The sequence below is a fragment of the Callospermophilus lateralis genome, chromosome 5 (assembly GCF_048772815.1).
Source record: "Callospermophilus lateralis isolate mCalLat2 chromosome 5, mCalLat2.hap1, whole genome shotgun sequence".
In the NCBI taxonomy this organism is placed as follows: domain Eukaryota; kingdom Metazoa; phylum Chordata; class Mammalia; order Rodentia; family Sciuridae; genus Callospermophilus; species Callospermophilus lateralis.
This window is the reverse complement of record NC_135309.1, coordinates 70,647,080-70,667,620: the sequence shown is the minus strand read 5'-3', so window position 1 is coordinate 70,667,620 and position 20,541 is coordinate 70,647,080. Positions and strand designations below refer to the sequence as shown.

At 43.9% G+C, this 20,541-nt stretch overlaps 1 protein-coding gene across 7 annotated transcripts in view; it reads right to left on the bottom strand.

Annotated features, from left to right (window-relative positions):
* Nucleotides 1–14,633, bottom strand: part of Fgf1 (fibroblast growth factor 1) — a 94,718-nt gene extending 80,085 nt beyond the window's left edge. For 5 of the 7 annotated variants that reach the window (XM_076856781.2, XM_076856785.2, XM_076856789.2 and 2 more), the window contains exon 1: nucleotides 14,277–14,633. The gene's annotated coding sequence lies outside the window, so the exon portion shown is untranslated. Of the gene's footprint in view, nucleotides 1–3,228; nucleotides 3,386–13,503; nucleotides 13,539–14,276 lie in introns of those variants that run through there. The other 2 variants (XM_076856782.2, XM_076856784.2) reach the window with 2 other exon arrangements.
* Nucleotides 14,634–20,541: the final 5,908 nt, after the last annotated feature.

Genomic DNA, 20,541 nt, shown 5'->3' with positions numbered 1-20,541 from the left:
TGCCAGCATTCATATCTTGTTCCCAAAGAGTGTAGGTCTTCAATAATGAGATTCTGCCTGTGGCCCAAGCAAGGGTCCTTCTACCTCTAAGCAGTTAACAATTCCTGGCCTATTTTCTAGGGTCTTCCAATAACACCTCTTGCCGAATTCCTGTTACCAAATTCCACCTGCCTCTCAAGACACTTCCCATATCCCCCAAAACAAATGAAGCACCCCCACCCCTCCACCCTGTAAGGAGTATAGCAATCTGGAAAAACGTGGTGTGAAGCTCAGCTCTGCTACCTGGTAGCTGTGGGACCCCAAGCAAACGACCCATCCACTGAACCTCAATTCCTGAGTCTGTAACAGCCCCTATTCCACAGGGTTGTTTCAAGAAACCAGTGAGTGGGTACACTAAAGTCTAGCCCAGTGCCCGGACATAGGAAGGACAAGCAATGCTGGCAACCAGGACAGAAGCTCTTCTGTTTCTGATGCTCATAGAGGCAAACAAAACCCCATGCCAAGGCCAAAGTGCCTCAGTGCTGCCAAAAGGCGGCACTCGCGGTCAATTGTAGGGTATCGCTTGGGCCTCTGGAACAAATGGACTTGTGGGCAGCCTCTTCAGAGCTCATCTTTTAACAATGTTAACAGTGAACACTCACATGGCACTCACTGTAATCCAGGCACAGTACTAAGGTTGTTACTCCTTTCATCCTTTCAAGGTTGGGGCTGGGAAGGTAGCTCAGTGGTGTATGCTTGCCTAGCACTACAGGGCCCTGGGTTCCATTCCCAGCACCAAAAAATAAATAAATAAATAAAAAATATTAAGATTGGAACTTCCTCATTCCTCTTCACAGATGAGGAAACCAAGGCACAGAACTCACAAGAGGCAGAGTAAGAATTTGGACCTGAGGCAGCCTGGCTGCAGAATCCAGGTACTCAGCCACCATTGTTATACAGCTTCTCTACCATAGTATGATTCAGGTGTTAAAACAATGGCTATTCCCTCCTTCTCCTTTCTCTCTCTGTAGGCCATTGGTCCAGAAGCCTGCTCTTGCCCTGTACCTTGGGCTCCTTTACTTTCCTTCCAACTGAGCTGAACAACTCTCAGCCCAACTCATCTCTGTACCTGCCCAGCCGGTAGGCTCCCTCCCTTTTCTGTGGTTGATTGGGGCTGAATCCAATCACATCTGAAATGAAACACCCTGTGGGTACTTAATGAACAATTGTTGCTTAGTGAATCCTTCCATAAGGAAAAACACCCATTATTTATCTGTTTATATAATGTGTAGACATTAGCTTTACATAAAGCAGGGTATGTCTATGGCATGAGTGGCTACAGAATATTTTCCCTGCAGCCCAAACCAATAGGTACTGCATCAGCCAAGCAATGCCTGTTTAATGAGGTGGAAGCGGGTGTGCCTCCACTCTGCACAATACCTAGCTCCTGGCAGCTGGCACAGTAAGGCTGGCAGCTCATGATCCATTTATAGCTTATTCAGGGTCCACAGATTGCATTTCTGCAGAGAGACTGCCACACTGTCTCTCCCAGGACTGGACATCCCTACACAAGTATAGATGGAGTTTGTGGATGTCCACTCACCACCTCCCTGAAAGTGCCTTCATCATGGTCAGTGCTACACACCCCTAAGACACATCACTGGACCAGATCCTGTTTTCTTATTTTTGAAACCAGGTCAGGTATATATAAACACCAGATTTAGGAGAAGGTTTACTTATTGTTTTCCTGCTTCCCTTTTTGATAATACCTTTGCTTTTGATTAAGTACTTCATTTGCAAACTCATTTAGTCATACTAAAAAAAGACAACGGCGACAAAAGAACGTCTCCCTGCATCTTCAGCCAGCTGCCCTTAGCAGTGAACTGGTGATCTTGCCCTCAGAGACACATTCTTAAGAGGGGACTTTCCTAGGAAGTCCTCAGTGACCAACACAAAGAAAACAAAGGGAAAAGAGATTTGTGGCTGTGAATCAGAGGCTCCACCAAACTCCACACCTATTCACACAGACAAAGCAGCTGGTCAACCCTTCACTGGATACCACCTCCCAAAGCAAGACCCATTCTTTTAAAGCCTTTGCCACTGTCGGGCTGGCTCTGCCTCAGGTAGAGTCACCAGGAGGCAGCCTGGCTTGCCTTCTGCTGGATGCTCATGTCCTCCCGCTAGAGCCCAGGGAGAATTTAAAGGGAAGGTGATGGAAGGAGGAGATGGGGAGGTGGATGAAGAGAAAGCCCAGAGTGCCTGAGTTCTGCTGAGACACAGTGAGCTCTCAGACCTGAGATGGGAGGTGAGGTCTCTGAAAAAATGTTACCTGATAAAATACCTGAAATTCCCATCCCAGCCCTGGAGTCTGAATTCCTCAAGAGCTCCTGTCTAGAAGCCCTGCATACTTTTGGCCATATAAATGCAAGGTGGGTGGAGATTGCTCGGGTGACAGAGAATGTGCCCAGGGGATCAGCCATTCTGGCCTCTTTGCTACTGGTGCCTATGGGAGGGGTTCTGAGATAAAGATGGTGACAGCCGAAGATGACCAGAAGATAGAGTAAGAAATAACCCAGAATACTGCCCCTCAAAGTATCAAGCTCACACCTCAGAGAATCCTACATTTCAGCCTGATTTTTATAGCAGGAGGATGATAAAATCTAAGCTGCTCACCGTGTTGACAGGTCGCCCCTTGCGGCTGAATTTCCAGGCTATCCAGGAGAGTGTGACACAGCAATATAATGTCAGCCAGACGCCCTGCAGTACCACTCTCAGCTTCCGCTGAACCGCAGGACTGCAAATAGCACTTAGTAAATGAGAACATTCCTGGCCCCTCTGGTGCTGGGGCTGGCACTGGGGGGGGCGGCGTGAAGATAATGGGGCAGCATGGTGCATGATTACTTTTGCAGTCTCTAAATTGTCAGTGCTATTTTTACATATCTGTGGCATCAGTGAGACCTTCCCCCTGAGCAGTCTGCACCCATGATTCCTGCCCAGCTGGAGGGGAGCTTCTCGAGGTTCACTTGCAGGAGTGCTGGCTCCAGCACTATCTGCTCTGAACACTTTTCTGCCTAACTTTTCTCTTTTTACCTTCTTCTCCAAGTGTCCTTAGACTTACACCAAGGGGGACACACACACACACACACACACACACACACACACACACACACCCCATATACAACCTCCACACATACAACCTCAGCTCTGGATAGAACCTAGTCTCCCCAGAGGAAACCCCCTGATTCTTACCCAAAGAGCTCGTAGGCTGAAGGCTGTCCTCGCCCCTGACTTGGGGAAACAGAATCCACTTGGTGTCCTCTGTTGTGTGTCTGTCACTGTCACCTTGTTGCGGCTGCTTCTTCAGCAGTCCCAAGCCGGCTCTCTGAACCTCTGGGCTACTGTAGCTCTGTGTGGGGAGAGGGACGGGCCATGGCATGCACATCAGGTTGCTGGCTTGCCTCCAGACGCCATGCCGCAGAGCAGGCCACCAGTCCCAGAGGGCTGTGTGGGAAGCGGAGGTTGGGGGGGGGCAAGGGGCAGGGGGCTGGGAATGTCAGTCTCTAAGTCTGTCTCTGGCCCTTGTTTATCAGCAGAGGGGACCTGCCTGTCGACCATCACCCAGACCCAGTCTGCCTACAGCAATGCACACATAGCTCTCAGCACCCCCAACTCTGGGCAGCTGGCAGCAGGCCCAGGAACACACAGGCTCTGGCCCACAGAGAGAGGCAGAGATGGCAGACAGTGGCAGCAACTACACCGGCTGTTATTTTAACATGGTTTGTCTTGGGGCAAATGCCTGAGCTGAATGGACTACTGGCCCGTCTGACCAGAATCCTGTTTATTTTGAAGCCTCAGTCACCAGGGAAACAGCAGGTCGTGGCTCAGAGACACTCCTCTGGAACCAGAGGCCTGCGGGATGAAAGGGAGCCCTTTTCTGTTCTGTCATCTGGCATCCTCGCACAGGGTGTAGGTGTGTCTCTGTGTGGCAGTGTCTGTCTGTCTGTGCCCTTCCCCAGAGCTAAGCCCTAGAAAAGGTACCCTGCAAATCCCGTCAAGGCAATGGCTGTCCAGGTTAGGACTGGGGAGGGGTTGCAGAGGGGATATTTCTATCATTCCTCACCACCATTCAAGCCTGTCCTATTGGACTAGGTGAAGCCTCAGGTGAGCCCAATGTCAAGGAGGATTCCTTCTATGGGCCTTGAACATCGTCCCTATACCACTTGATGCCAGGATAGGAAGAAAGGAAGGAAGGGAGGGAGGGAGGGAGGGAGGTGTCTATACAAATACAATTTGGCCAAAAGGTGGGAATGAAGGTAGACAGAAAGGATATGGATGAAGGGGTGTCTTTGAAGAAACCAAATGGAAACACGATTAATAGTTCCCTATAATTGGTGAAGAATCCCTTTTCCTTACACAGGTGCTTGAGCCTGGGAGTCTTGAGTGGGGTGTGAGTGTGTGCGTGTGTGTGTGTGTGACCAGGGATAATTCAGATAGAGAGAGACAGGTTGACCTGCTGCAGCTGAAAATGAGCTCTCTAATCTCTTCATCCTAGGACAGCTGCTTGGGTGCAGGGAAGGTGGAGGTGGAAACTATTTTCTGCACAGAGTATCTGGGGGCCCACTCAGGTGCCGTCAGAAGGGAGGGGCCCCCGGGGAGCTCGGGGGGGTCAGAGGCTCAGATATTACACGACTCTGATCATGGATCTCCAAAATTGGACTGAAAAAAAATTTGATTTTTCCAAACCCTATTAGCTGGAACCTTTGTGAACTGTCATTTCCACATACTCAAAGGAAACTGATAATTTGCTTTAAAACATAATAATCTTCCTGAGAATTTGCAAGATTCCAAAGAACCTTCTCAATTATAGATAAAAATGCTTTGGACAGTTGTCTTCTAAATTTTGGAGAATGATTATGCTACATAGAGTATGTGTTAACTCTTTTTAGCTACATGAAATAGCAGTGTTGGAAGTGAGAGAATGCCCTCACAATCTGGAGTTCAGAGAGGCATTCTTTCTTTGCCACATCTGCTGGGAGAATGAAGACCATTCTAGCAATCAGACTGTGGACATTCCAAAAAATGTTGACATCACTCTGAATGGATCTTCAGGACCCCTACAGAGGGACTTCATCACATCAGCATAGAAACTAGTCTCCTTCAAGGAAGAGGCCCTGTGCTCAAGGGTGGTGGGGAAATAGGAAAAGGCCCTGGCTCCCGTTCCCACCCTCCACAGTCATCTACAGGATCTGACCAGCAGTTCACACCACTTCCTAAAAGAGGAGGTCTATGTGTGTGTGCACCGCCCATCAACGTCCTCACTCAGGACCATTGTTGAAATTCAAAATGTCTTGGGTGAAAAATGGCCTCCACAGAGTTCAAGTGAAGCCCAGATGCTGCTTCTTTAGTAACTAAAGCCCAGAAAATTGAGAATCCTTGAAGGAAATGACAGTGAACTTGTATCAAATTCAGCTGTCCTGATTTAACAAGCCACAAAATAAGACAAGGATATCAGAAGATGTTTGGGTGGCATCTATATCTCTGAGAAAGGAACAGTTCAGCCGCCTGATGAGTAAGACACAAGAGTTGTCCAGCTATGGAGACAAGATCCCAGATCATAACACCAATTTGTGGTATTTTGATGGGGCGACAAAAGACCTCTCTGTTGAGCTTGGGGCCACACCTCTACTTCCAGCTACTCAGAAGGCTCAAGAGGAGCCAAGCTGGAGGCCAGCCTCAAGAGAGACCCTCTCTCAAATTTTAAAAAGAGATGGAGATACAGCTCAGTGGTAGAGTGCTTGCCTACCATGTGCAAGGCCCTGGGTCCAACCCCCAATACCAGAAAGGACAAAAAAGAGACTTCTATTTAAAAAAAGATGCAGACCCAAAAGATTGGGTTGCAATCCCAATTAAAGTCCCCACGGTGACCCAAACCAGGTCCTCCCACTTCAGATGTCATTGGTCCTTCCTTGGCAACTTAGCCCAGGGCTCCAAATTCACCCTTTCCTAAGGGAGATCAGTAAGACATATCATTTCTGCCAACTCACAGGATCATTTTGACAATTGCATGTGTCCAGGTGTTTGAGGATACAAAGCAAAATCGTTGTTTTAGTTTATTTCTCTATTATATGCAGTTGTGAAACACTGTTTAGCGCATGTGTGCACGCGCACACACACATACACACAGTTTTCAGGCAAATGTAATCCTGGTTATTAACATATGTATCAGTCTCTACTACTTGTTGGGTATTCAGCAATGTCATGATCCAAATACTGGTAAATAAGGACTCCTCAATTTCTTAACATATTTACTGTAATATAATTTCTCTCAATATTGAAATTTCTTAAAATTTCATTTTAACATCCCTCAATTTCAATATTTATTTCAACTTCCGTGTCAAGGATCTAGATTTATCTCTTAAGTAATATACATTGAAGTTTTTTTTTTTTTCTTAAGTCCTAAGACATGATAATGTGGATGCTTTTAGCCCCACTGCTATTTAGAGTCGGGAGGGACTCTGAGATTACCTAGTAGAAAAGTCTGGTGTCAGAATAACCCTTCATCTCTGAGCCAGGAAATAGTTTGTGGAAATAATAACTGTGAAAGCCACTAATTAAGTAGCCACAGTATACTAGATCCTACACAGCATAAGTTACAGAGAGTATATCTTCCCTCAAAGCTCTTATACTACTTTAAAGGCTATTTCTCCTATGATAAAACCAAATATGAGAACCAAAGTACCACTGCAGAGAGACGAAGAAAAGAATGGATTTCAGGAACAAACAAAAATCCCGGGATGTTTATATGTAGAGATGTGTGCTTGCCGGGGTCATGCCCATCTGAACCATGGGTACCGGTACTGGAGGTGAGGTCTGCTTCCACATCCCAAGAAAAAGACTGGACATGGAGCACCTAGGCAGTAATTATTACACCAAGTAGCTCCAAACCTTTCGTGAGAGCTTTAGAAGGGTGACAAAGGAAGAAAGGGACATTGCAGAGCCTCTGAAAAAATCAGACCTAAAACTCTCGCTTTTTAACTTCACCGACATGAAAGCAGCAGCAGAGCATGATGGGTAGACATAGCAGGGTTCAGAATGCCCCCAGTGTTTTCTTCCTCTCCTGGCATAACATAGCCAGGCAACTTGTCCTTGAGTCTTTTTGTTGTTGTTGTGCTTTTCAGTCATGCATGACAACAGAGCTGTCCTTGAATCTTCAGACTGACATTGGATATTTGCTTTACAATTTCCCCCTCTATTCCTCCTGTTTACAGAAATGATGCCATTCTGTGAAACGCACACCAGGCCCAGTGTGTTTTCTTCCTAATCTCATTCAACCTTGTTCAGGCACAACAAATCCTAATCAGCTGACAGGAGAAATCAGATGCCGCACGCCACTCTCTTTCCCCAACAGAGCATTTCCTTCTGTTTATGTCCAATCAGGCAGTTAAATGAAGGGCATCCTGGCATCCTGGTGCGCCAGCTGCCAAGAGGATGGAGGGCCCTGGGAAATGCTGCAGACATGGACGGGAAATGGCAGTCATTGTCCAAGGAGACCTGACCCAACACCAGAGCCGCAGGACAGAAACTGGGTCCAGTGGCTCTCAAGAACAGAGACGCCTTGTCCCAGTCCTACAGTAACCCAAGAATGGGACTTTGCCCCAGTTTGTCAGCCAGATCTCCACCAACGTCCAGGCGAGATGCTCGGAAAGGGGCTACCCATGGGACGTGGGCTGCTTCTCCCTGATGTTGAACACTCATTGCGTATTCTATTTTAAAATATTTTATTCTTAAATAAAAGGAAAACTTCATGTACATGATAAAAATGCTTAATGTACAGAGAAGTATAACATGATCCTCAGTAACCCTTTTCTTCTCCCAAAATAACCACTGTTAATTTTGTGTGAGGGTGGGGGGTCTTTTCAGGGGAAATGTGTGTGTGTGTGTGTGTGTGTGTGTGTGCTTAAAAATAGTTTACTGTGTACAATGCCCTGCATCATTTTTTTTCACTTACTAATAGATCTTTGCAAATCAGACCATTCAAGCATCAGTATTTCTTGCCTGAATTACTGCAACAGCCCCCTAACTTGCCTCCCGCTTCTGCCCTTAGCTTTTATAGTTCATTCTAGAAGTTCATTGGGAAAAGGTAAATTACATTACATCCTTCTTTGTTCAAAATTGTCCAATGCCTTTCCCTTGCACTGACAGCAAGAACTAAGCTTGAACACTAAGTTCAAGCCTCTCCAAGTTTACTCCCTATGCATTACCCTTTGCTCACTGTGCTCCAGTGACATTGCTCCTTCTATGAGCCAAGCTTGGTCATACCCCAGGGCCTTTGCATTTGCTGTCTGTTTCCTCTACCTGGAATGTACACATTTATTTTCTACTGCTAGATTTCTTGCATGGCTGGCTTTTTCTTGTCCTTCTGGTCTCAGCTCAGACCATCTCCTGCCTGACCACCTGTTCTAAACTCACCCCTCCTCACTGTCCTCCACATCCACCTGCTTTCTTTTTTTTTTTTTTTCACAGAACTTACAAATATCTGAAAATTGTAACATTCATAAAATATTTATTTTTAATCACCCCTGCCATGCTTACTGAAACTCCATGAGAGCGGGGACTTTATCTCTTTGCTGTTGTACACCAAGTGTTTCACAAACCTGGATGTGCACTAGACTCACCTTGAGGGTTGTTAAAATAGAGATTGTTTAGCATGAAGTAAGCCAATCCCCCAAAACCAAAGGCTGAATGTTCTCTCTGATAGGTGGATGCTGATCCATAATGGGAGGAGGGGAGATCATGGGGAAAATGGAGGAACTTTGATTGGGTAAAGGGGTGGGAGGGGTGGGGAGGGGGCATGTGGGCAGGAAAGATGGTGGAATGAGGTGGACATCATTACCCTAGGTACATATATGACTGTACATATGGTGCGACGCTACATTGTGTACAACCAGAGAAATGAAAAGTTGTGCTGCAATTGTGTTCAATGAATCAAAAGGCATTCTGCTGTCATATATACCTAATTAAAATTAATTAATTAATTATAAAAAATAGAGATTTCTGGGTTTCTAATTCGGTAGGTCTGGGGTGGACCCACCACGTTAGAATTTGCTTTTCTAACAAGTTCTCCAGTTGCTGGTGCAGTGACAGTGCTTGGAGAGCCACCAGTCTGGACAATGCCCAGAACACTGTGGGCATTGCCTGTACCTCTTTGTGCAAGGCCTGCACATGAGGCTGTACCACTTCTTTGAAGCAACATTTTCTGTGACAGGAAAGTCCTGAGTTTTGTCAGATAATATGGTTAATCTGCTCCTTGGATTTGTCAGCTGGATATTAAAACTCTAAAGCTTTATAGGCCCAAGAGGAACCAGTGACAGTCACTCTTTGTCCCCTGCCTCAGCAGGTGGTCAAGCCAAAAGGTGGTGCTGCTCCAGTGGAATGTGACAGAGGACCTCCCCAGGAGTAGTCAGACAGGCCTCCCCTTCGGTGGCTCAGCATTATAAATCTGGTTTCAGATTCAGCCTCAATGCACTGGAACATTCTAACCACGTACAGTACCTGGACCCCACCAGGTTGTGAAATGGATAAAACCCAGCGGTCTTTCCAAGTCACAAAATCCCTCGAATATATCTGACAAGATCTATAACCCTATTCCCCAGGAAAATAAATGTGGGTACACATGCTGCACCCACACATCCACACATCCACACACTCTCACACACGTTTTTATGTTTAATTTCAGGAAGTTAGAAGATGCCCCAACTCCTGATTTAATAACTGGCTTGCTATTGGCAAAACAAACAAAACCAGTCTGAACCCCACTGGTTATTTAAATCCCTGATTTAATCGGAGGATTAAATATAAGAAGAATAAACTTAAAGGAAAACATTAATGAGATTTATCACCTTAGAATGGGGAATACTGATTGCAGCATGATTTGAAACCCAGAAGTGAAAATAGAATGAGATTGATTCCATAAAATTTATAATGACCTTTACAAAAGGGAGTGGGGATCTTCTTGGTTCAGCCTCCAGGGAGAAATCTATGGCGCCGTCTGTTCCATCTATTGTCTTTCCACTGGAATTATGAGTGGTCTGTGGCCAGGCTCTATGGAGCAAGACGTGAGCTTATCAGAGCAGACAGGGTAGGACTACATCCTTCAGCAAAACTGTCACTAAGTTCCTGATTCCACTAGCAGTGGTTTGGGATTTTTTTTTTTTTTTTTTTTTTTTTTTTTTTTTTTTTGGTACTGGGGATCGAACCCAGGGGTACTTACCACTGAGCTACATCTCTAGTCCTTCCTAAATTGCTGAGGCTAGCCTCGGACTTGCAATCCCCTTGACTCAGCCTCCCAAATCACTGAGATTACAGGCATGCACCACCGAGCCCACCCAGTCCAGCTTGGTTTGAGATGTTTTTTAAACAACTATATTGAGTTATAAATCACATATCATATTTCTCATCCATTTAAAGTGGACAAATTGGGTATTTTCACAAAGCTGGGTAACCCTCATCACTATCATTTCAGAATATTTTTGTCACCCCAAAAGAACCCCTAAACCCATGTAGTCATCCCCCATTCCTGCTTCCTTTCAGATTCAGGCAACCACTAAGCTACTTTTTATAGATTTTCCTGTTCTGACCATTTCCTATAAACAGAACCATACAATATGAACTTTTCCCCTTAGCATAATGTCTTCAAGTTTTACCTATGTTGTAACATATCAAAATTTGTTTCCTTTTTATTGCTAAATATTTCATTGTATGAATGCAATACATTTTATTGATCTATTCATCAGCTAGTGTATATTTGCACTGTTCCCTCTGTCTGGCTATTTCAATAATGCTGCTATTCCCTGGTATAATAGTCCACAACTGTAATTCCAGCTATTCTGAAAGCTGAGGCAGGAGAATCCAAATCCAAATTCAAGGTCAACCTGGCAACATGGGGAGATTCTGTCTCAAAATAAAAAACGAGAAAAAGGGCTGGCAGAGTGTCCCTGGGTTCAATCCCCAGTAACACACACACATACACACACACACACACAAATCTGTTGTGAATGTACATGGCAAGTCTTTGTATGAACATAGACTTTATATAAACAAGTTTTCATTTCTCTTGTGTTTTTTTTCTCTTAAGGATTATATGTATATATTTTATATAGATATAATTTATATACATATATGTAGGTATAACGTATATATACACATACACATAATGTAAGATATATAATATACAAGTGTGTATATTGCACATATGATATATGTAACACATGACATATGATGTTATGTAATACACATACACATATATGTGTGTTTATTTATTTACTTATCACCTATCTTAACCTCATGGAGAAGCCAGCAGACCTGGATCCTAAAGACCTAAGAAAACTTCCATTCCCAGTCTGGGACCTGGGGTACAGTCTCAAGATGTGCTCAGTCTCACTGCCTCAATTATGCCATCAATAGAGGCAAGGCAGATGAGAACACCAGTTCTTTAGCCCTCTCACAGGATGTTGTGAAGATAAATAAAATGACGTAAATCAAGTAGGATCTGCTCTTTTGAAGACACTAACTCATATGAACAGGCTCGTGCATGTCCAATTCACAGCATGTGCTCAGACCAGGGTTTTGCCAGCACAGCCAAAGGCCTGTGGCTTGTAATGTAAGGGCATAGCGGGTATAATAAACATGTTTTCTCAATATTTTGATTTCCTTTGAGATCAGAATTTTGTTGCCATCCAAATCCTGTCAGCTGCCCTTGAGGCAAAGCCCCCAGCTTGGTCACCCGAGTGGGGAAAGGGAAGGGTTAGGGTTAGGGTTAGAGGAGCCAGAGGAGCAAGTTCACATTCTAAAGCCTGCTCCAGCCAACGTTTTCCCACTAATTAAAAAGCACCTTGCTCTCTACAGAGCTCCAGAGGCACCTCCCTGACCCCTTGACCCTTTGTTGGCTCTGGGGTAGGGGCCTGTACTCGCACCCCATCTAATAGAATGGGTAGAATCTAATAAGAACCTCCCGCCATAGAGGCAATGAAATGCCAGGTGGCAGAAGGGTCCGAGAAATAGCTGAGCTTCCTCAGGCCATCTGAACAATCACTGCAGCCCACCCCTCTGCAGCAGGAAATCTGACTAATTAGCATGTAAATGATGACTGGAATAGGAAATGAGATGACAGGCTTGTCTGAGTTCCAACCCCAGTGTCCCCACTTCCTAGCTATATGTTCTAGGACAGTGACTTCCTTATTTGAGACTCAGTTTCCCTATTTGCTAAATGGGACAATAACAGTACCTGCCTGGTAGGGTTGCCAGAAGGAGTGCTGAGATGACACTTTTAGGAGCTCTGCATGCATTCTGAACTCAATCAATGTCTGCCACAGTCATGAAACTACTTTTAAAGCCAGAATTTAGGGCCCAAGCAATCTAGCCATCCTTCCTAACTATTTAGGGAGGCTCATTCTCTATTGGCCAATTGAATTGGACCCGCTTACTTGGGCACCTACTCTTTGTAGCTAGCACAGACAAGACTAGAGACAAAACTTAATTTTCTCCCCTGAATGTGAAATTCAAGTTGGGAGAGAAACGGAGAACATGAAGTTCTTAAAGAACATGCAAACAGTAAACAATAATCCTGACACCTGATTCAGGTTCAAAGAGGAGAGACAGCAGAAAATTCTGGAAGAGCCAGACAAGGGCCCAAAGGGAAGCAGCACTGAGGCTGGTCCTTGTGAAGCAAGATGATTTCACATCAGCACAGGGGAAACAGACCTGAGCAGAGATGGGTGAGGGGAAAGGAGACGCAGGAGAGCATGGGCAGTCTGGGGCCCAGGCAGGTTGGGGTATGGTGGGTGGCTAGAGACGGAACTAGGCAAACCTGGCATCAGTGGCTTTCCCAGGATTTAGGGTCTTTAGGAATGATGTGCATGGGGTCTTTTTTATCATGTCCTAGTAATAATTATCCTTCCTATGAAACCTCCTGTTACAAATGCATTTTTGTGGAGTGAAAGAGAGAGGAGTTCCACTGGAGGAGCTTTGACTCTCAGTCTAGACCATTGTAAAAAGAGCAACACAGTGACCACCACTGACCTTGACCACCCTACATCTACCCCCAGCCCTCCTCCTGGGACTGCATGTGGTTTTTGGATGGGGATGACAACACCCCTAACGGTGCAATCCCCACACCAGATCTATGAGAAGCAATCCTGAAACTCTGGGTAGGAACCTTGGGAATGAGAAGCACCTGTTCTTGCAGGATGGCCCTCCAAGGAGGGTGTGAGCCTGAGCCGCAGGCAGTCATGTTACCACCACAAAGAAAGTCCTCCTGGAAACAGAATGACATAGAGGTCACAAGGCCAAGAGATGAGAAAGGCAGATTCAGGAGGCCACTGTCTGCATACCAGACCTACTATACCAAAACCTTGGCTTTTCAGTTACATAAGAGAAAACAAAGTTTTTCTCTTTTTGCCCAAGACTCTTCCAAATGAATTTCAGTCTATGGTCACTAAAAGAATACAGGCTTATCCAGGTAATTACCTTGCTGCCCTCAGACTTCTCAGCATGGATATTTGTAGTCCACAGCCCAGGCACAGTCTGTGTCCAGGATAACAGTATGCAGGTACAAAGGATAGTGGCCTCAGTACACATCCCTAAATAGGCACACATCCATGTGATGTGCTTAGGTGTGCAGAAACATCGGAAGGGGAGACCGAGCTGCAACACTGGTTCCACCTCTTTGTGCCTTGATTCTGCTTACAGAGCAGTTCTCCCCAGACCCTTGATTTTATTCCCGTTGTTCTCAACCAGGGTAATGAGTTCTCGGATCTGTTAGGCATGTTTTGCAGGGCTCCAAGGAGTCAGGAAGAGATGGGGAGAGGAAGCTCTGCAGATCCCATTTTCGTTTTTCCTTTTTGCCTAATAACAAAGAATCGGCTGGCATCCTTTTATTTCCTATTTCATGCAGTGCTTTTTAAAATGAAGCATCAACTCTACTGTCATGGGATTTGTCTAACGATTTCCTGGTACTCATCTTCTTGGATCTCAGCAAAGATAATTCTCTTGGTAGGAATCACTTCCTGCTTTCCCGCTAAGAACTAGATCTGCCTAGTTCTTTCTGGGAGTCAACTGGCCTCTGCAGGAGAGAACCTTTTATACCAGCATCATCACAGAGCCTCTAGCCTGCCACAGGCCCAGACCCAGGAAGGGAGGAGGAAGGCATGGGGGATGGGGAAGAGCATTCGTGCTGAGCCCAAGCCTGAAGCCAGGTGACAGTCTAGCAATCCCAGCCCTACAGAAACAGATGCACTCACCTCTTTGCCTGGACTCTGGGGCGCTGTCTTTCTGGGGCTCTGGTCGCTGCTGCAGCATTCACACTGTACTGCAGGCAGGCCGCTGCAGGAGGAAGGGAGTTCCCATCACCATCAGAAGGGAGTGTCCTTCAAGAAAGGAGGCGATGCCCTTATCCCCTTGGAAGTTATTGGATTCGCTGGTCCTCACTCTCCTTGCTCCCTTTTTGGTGTGAGTAGAGCTCCAAGAAGCTCTGAGAGAAGGGCTCAGTGACACATACCACGCACCCTCCCTGATAGCAGGTTGGCCTCCAGGCTTTGGGGGCTTGGGGAGGGAGAGTGTCCTGAGCACTATCACGCAGCTGAGCTGGTGTGCCCATAGGAAGCCCAAGGACAAGCACTCGTGAACTTCTCTCTCTCCCGCTCATGTGATCTTATTTTTGGACTGGACACACAAGCTATTTGGGGGCTGGACAGCTGCCAGGTGAAAGGACAAGTATCTCATCCAAATCGTCTCCATGCCCCTCTCTGGGCATGATCTAGTCCCTGATCCTTTTCCCCATGCGAAGCAGAGGAAGGAGTGAGGGTCTTGCTACAAGCAATTTGTGCAACTTAACTAATTTTTTTCTCCAACTAGTTGACTGCTACCCTTTGAGGTTTCACAGGGGATAAATGTAATGGAAAAAAATCATTACCCGAGGCAGGTGGGTGTTTCTGAGCTGGTGACCGTGTCAAGTACTCATACACCCTATTTTAGTCTCAGAGACCCTCTCATTAACATTGGGGCAACCCTGGAAGACATGTGTAAGCTATGTTGAGGGAGATGGTGGACTCTAAGTTTCTGCTTTCCAACTCCTAGGCTTGTAAAACTTAACAACATTGAAATTGCTTGATTTTTCACCTCTGATTCTTCCTCTTTGGACACGAATGGAGAACTGAAACAGGCATGCCCGACCAAATGCCAATTCCAGATTATCATCTTTACCACCATCACTGTAATTACTGAGCTCACGCTAAATGCCATTCACATGCTGAGCACCTTTCATGTCTGGTCTCTAATTCTCACAGCAGCCTACCAGGAAGGTGGCATGTTGCTATCTGACAGCCAGGAAAGCTGAGGTTAGGAATGGCCCTGAATTTAACCTTTGGAAAGCCTACAGTGAGATCAGAGCTCTGGACTGTCTGACTACAGAGTTGGGGCTCTTGATCATTTTGCTCTGCTGCTTCCTATAAGTGTTGAAATTTCTCTGCTGCTTTCATTTAATAAGATCAAAAACAAAAACCTCATGGTTGACTCAGACCTATAACTATAATCCTTGATTTCTTTCCTAAATTCAGTTCTTACAGGGAAAAGAGACTAAGGTTTTTACAGCCCCCGGCCCTGATTTTAGGTGAATGGAGGATCTCTAGCCTCCGTTCTTATTGGAGGCATTTCCTATGAATAATTCACTGTGCAAACACACATACTAGAGAGGCCAGGGCAAGGCCCCCACTGAATACAAGCCAAATTGCCTTTTCTGCTGCCTGAGGGATAGCCAGCCATGCAGCCCAACAGCTTGTCCAACACTGCCCTCTGCAGGCTGTTGGGCTGCATTACCCCAGGATAGTGGTCTCAGCCTTACCAAGAATGATTTTTCAGAGGATCAATTTTCAGGTTCTCTGTTTCTGTGAATAGTCCTTCCTAAAACTGGTTTACCTTAGAACATGGTTGTGTTAATAATAATAATTCTTCTCCTAGTATATAAAAGTAAAGACATCCTGGTTGTTCTGCAAATCTTCATAAGGTACCTTTTTCTCAGGTGTAAAATTCTCCAGGTTCCCAAACTGAAAGCTTCTTTGATGGTGTAATTCAACTTTCTTTAATGACTCATTAGGCATTTTTTTCATTTGACAACTTTTTCTTCCATACCTTTAATGTCAGAGGATATAATTGTGGAGCAAATCAAAGAGAATCTTGGAATAAAAATAACAGAAATATAGGTGTACTTAAAGAATGATGTCATAATTTAATTTTAAAATTCTGATATTTAAAATATGGTGGAAGTAATAACCTTCAAACCACTTTAACTTAATCTGAAAATGAACATATAAAGTTTGAAAGGTGTATACCAGTAACATTGTTTTTCACAATTGTTTTAGAAGGCACAAGAACAAAACTTCATGAAGGTTAGCCAGGGTGGTGGCAAATACCTATAATACCAGCAGCTCTGGAAGCTGAGGCAGGAGGATTGCAAGTTCAGAGCCAGCCTTGGCAATTTAGTGAAGCCCTAAGCAAGTTAGAGAAACCCGTCCAAAATAAAAATAAAAAATAAAAAACAGGGCTGGGGTTTGGCTCAGTGGTTAAGCACCCCTGGGTTCAATCCCTAGTATCAAAAGAAAAAAAAAATTCCTGAAGGTTGTTGTGCCCTAGGGTTAAGTATTGCTGACTGATAATGGTTGTCATCCATCCATGCACTCAATACACATTGAGGACCTACTATGTGTTAAGCTTTGTTTGGAACACTAGAGATAATAATTATGAGCAAAACCTAACAAGCTACATGCCAAATTCTTTGATAGTTAGAAATAGATTCATTCAATAATTACTCAAATAAATATAAGAATGCACCTTTTTTTTTTTTTTTTCAGTACTGGGAATGGAACCCAGAAGTGTTGTACCACTTAGCTACATCACCAGGTTCCCCTCCCCCACCTTTTTTTTTTTTTTTTTCTGTTTTGAGACAGGATCTCTCTAAGATGACCAGACCAGCCTCAAATTTGTGATCTTTCTGCCTCCGCTTCTCATGCATCTGTGTGTACCATTACAACTGGCCAAAAATTGGTCTTTGATAAGCACCACCAAAGAAGCATATTTGTTGACTGGGAAATGCATAATGGACATTAACAATGTGTAATGGTGATCTACCAGATGCAAGGTAAAGTCAGGTAAGGTGGCCCTAGAGAAATGAAATCTAGACCAAAAGTAAGGTATCCAGGAATCTTTACAAACAGACAGAAAACCTAGGAAGAAAGGCCATTTTAACATAGGGAGATTCAGGGGAAGAAGGATCAATGTTTCTAGAATTAGTTGCTTTCACAAAGGTACTTTGACCTTACACAAAGTCAATTCATATTATAAATCAGTGGTCCTTGTTATGTTAGATATGAGGTGACCCCCAAATCTCCTGTCAATGCAAGAATAGTCAGAGGTGAAGTGATCAGATTATGACGACTGTAACCTAATCAGCCCATCCTAGTTTGAGCGGATTAACCGGATGGTCACTGGAGGCAGGTGGGGCATAGTTGGAGAAGGTGGGTCACTGGAACATGCCCTAGAAGGATTGTTCTTCCCTGTGGTCCATCACCCCCACATCCTGCTTCCTGACCCTGCCATGAGCTGAGCAGTGTCCCTCTCCTGGGCCCTTCCCCCATGATGTGCTGCCTCACTGTGGGTCCTGAGCAATGGAGTCAGCCATTTGTGGACTGAGACCTCTGAAATGTTGAGCCCCAAATACACTTTCCCTCCTCAAAATTGTTCTTGTTGGGTATTTTGGTCACAGTTACCAAAAGTTGACTAAAACTGTTCTCAACCAGTAGTGATTTTCCCCCAGGAGATCTTTGACAATTTCCGGAGACATTTTTAGTTGTGTAACTAGAATTGTGCCAGTAGCATTTAGTAAGTGAGGCCAGAGAGGCTGCTTAACATTCTACAGTGCACAGGACAGCCTCCCCTGTCCCCCCCTCAAAGAATTATATGGCTCTAGAAGTCAATAATGCCAAGGGTAAGAAATCCTGTTACAGATGGGGGAAGGACAAGCCTGATTAGTACCTACAGTGGTAAGAATTCACTCATTTTTTGGTTCATTCATTCATTCATTGAACAAATACTTACCCCGTGTCTTCTATGTTCAAGGCACGGGTTAATCCATTCAAACTAGGATGGGCTGATTAGGTTACAGTCGTCATAATCTGATCATTTCACCTCTGACTATTCTTGCATTGACAGGAGATTTGGGGGTCACCTCATATCTAATCCATAACAAGGACCACTGATTTATAATATGGATTGACTTTGTGTAAGGTCAAAATACCTTTGAGCATAATTGAGACATACCAGGCAGCCTCTAAACAAAATTGTGACCTCAAATAGCATTCCTAGTTGTTTTTCTCTATTACCTTGTCTGAAATTCTCACCACTGGAATGATGGCAAAAGTTTTCTAGCTGCCTGAGGAAGGAAGATAGTAAAATATATAGATATTACTCACAAGGAAGATGCCAAAGCATGTTTGTAACTGTGTAAACAACTTAAATATCAACAGATGGATAGTTATATATTTATGGTATAATGGCAAGCCATTGGTAATAGCTCTTTACCTAATTCCTCCCTCCACACTGATTAGATTCTACCCCAATTCATCCTCTCCATTACTGCCCCCAAATAGTCACCAACTTCTTGAGTTTTCTACTTCTACAGTAACATCTATTGCTTATTATTAAACCCAAGGATCTTCAAAACATGCCCGTAGCCAGTCTTCATGAGCTCTTCCAGGATATGCTTTCTCCATTTCACCCCTATTCCCATTCTCACTTCCCGGAATTTAAGCCACAGTGAACTCACCAGAATTTCAGCATGTCATACTCTTTCACAACAAGCTCACTTCTCTGCCTGGGAAACAGTCCTTCTGTTTGTCTACCTATATTAGTCAAGATAGAGTAGGTCATACTGTGGCTATAAATAATCTCCAAATCTGAGTGACTTAAAATAGCAAAGATTTATTTCTCTTTAACCAACATCGACATGTCCATTTGCAAATTGGCTGGGAAACTTGGGTCCAAATCATCCTCACTCAAGGACCTGGATCCAAGGAATTCCAGATCTCTGCTTCCAAGAAGGAAAACGGGAGACCTATTTACAAATACACTGGAAATTGCTCTGCTCACACTTCATTGATCAAAACAAGCCACATGGCTATACCTAACATAAAATGAAGTGGGGAATTTTAAGTAGTGTATCATAAATATTTGGGGAACATGACTTAGGTAATTGTTAGGTGTAATGGTATGTCAAGTTTGCCAATCTTGTTCAAATAATCAATATCCTTACTCATTTCTTCTTAAGATTTTGTCAGTGTTAGTTTTATATTTTTGGAACTACTTTATAAGATGTGTACAAGTTTTATAGTTGTTATTTTCCTTATGAATTAAACTTTAATCTTCATGTATTCTTTTTAATTTTTTTATTTGTTTTAATTAGTTACACAAGACAATAGAATGCGTTTATGCATTTTGATATATGATACATAGATGGGATATAATTTCTAATTTTTCTGAGTGTACATGTTGTAGAATTATATTGGTTATACACACACACACATACACACACACATAAAGTATTGTCTGTTTCATTCTACTATCTTTCCTATTCCCACATTCTCTCCCCTCCCCTCCCTTCACTCCCCTCTACCTAATCTAAGGTAACACTATTCTTCTCTAGTGTCCCCCCACCCCTGTCTTATTGTGAATTAGCATTCGCGTATTAGAGGAAACATTAGAACTTTATTTTTTGGGGATTGGCTTATTTTGCTTAGCAGGATATTCTCCTACTCCATTCATTTTCCAGCAAAAGCCATAATTTCACTCTTCTTTAAAGCTGAGTAATATTTCATTGAATATATATACCACATTTTCTTTATCCATTCATCTATTGAGGGACAACTAGGCTGCTTCCATAGTTTAGCTATTTTGAATTGAACTGCTATAAACACTGATATGGCTGCATTACTGTAGTATGCTGATTTTAAGTACTTTGGCTATAAACCAAGGAGTGGGATAACTGGGTCAAATGTGGTTCCATTCCCAGTTTTCTGAGGAATCTCCATACTGCTTTCCATAGTGGTTGCACCAATTTGCAGTCCCACCAGCAATGTATGAGTGTATCTTCCACCCCATATCCTTGCCAGCATTTATTGTTGTCTGTATTCTTGATGATTGCCATTCTGACAGGAGTGAGAGGAAATCTTAAGAGTAGTTTTGATTTACATTTTTCTAATTGCTAGAGATGTTGAACACCTTTTCATATATTTGTTGATCAATTGTATTTCTTCTTCTGTTCAGTTCCTTAGCCCATTTATGGGTTATTTGTGGGGTTTTTTGGTGCTAAGTCTTTTTAGTTCTTTGTGTATCCTAGAGATGAATGCTTTATCAGAGGTATGTGGTAAAGATTTTTTCCCAATATGTAGACTCTCTCCTCACGTAATTGATTGTTTTCTTTGCTGAGAAGAAGCTTTTTAATTTGAATCCATCCCATTT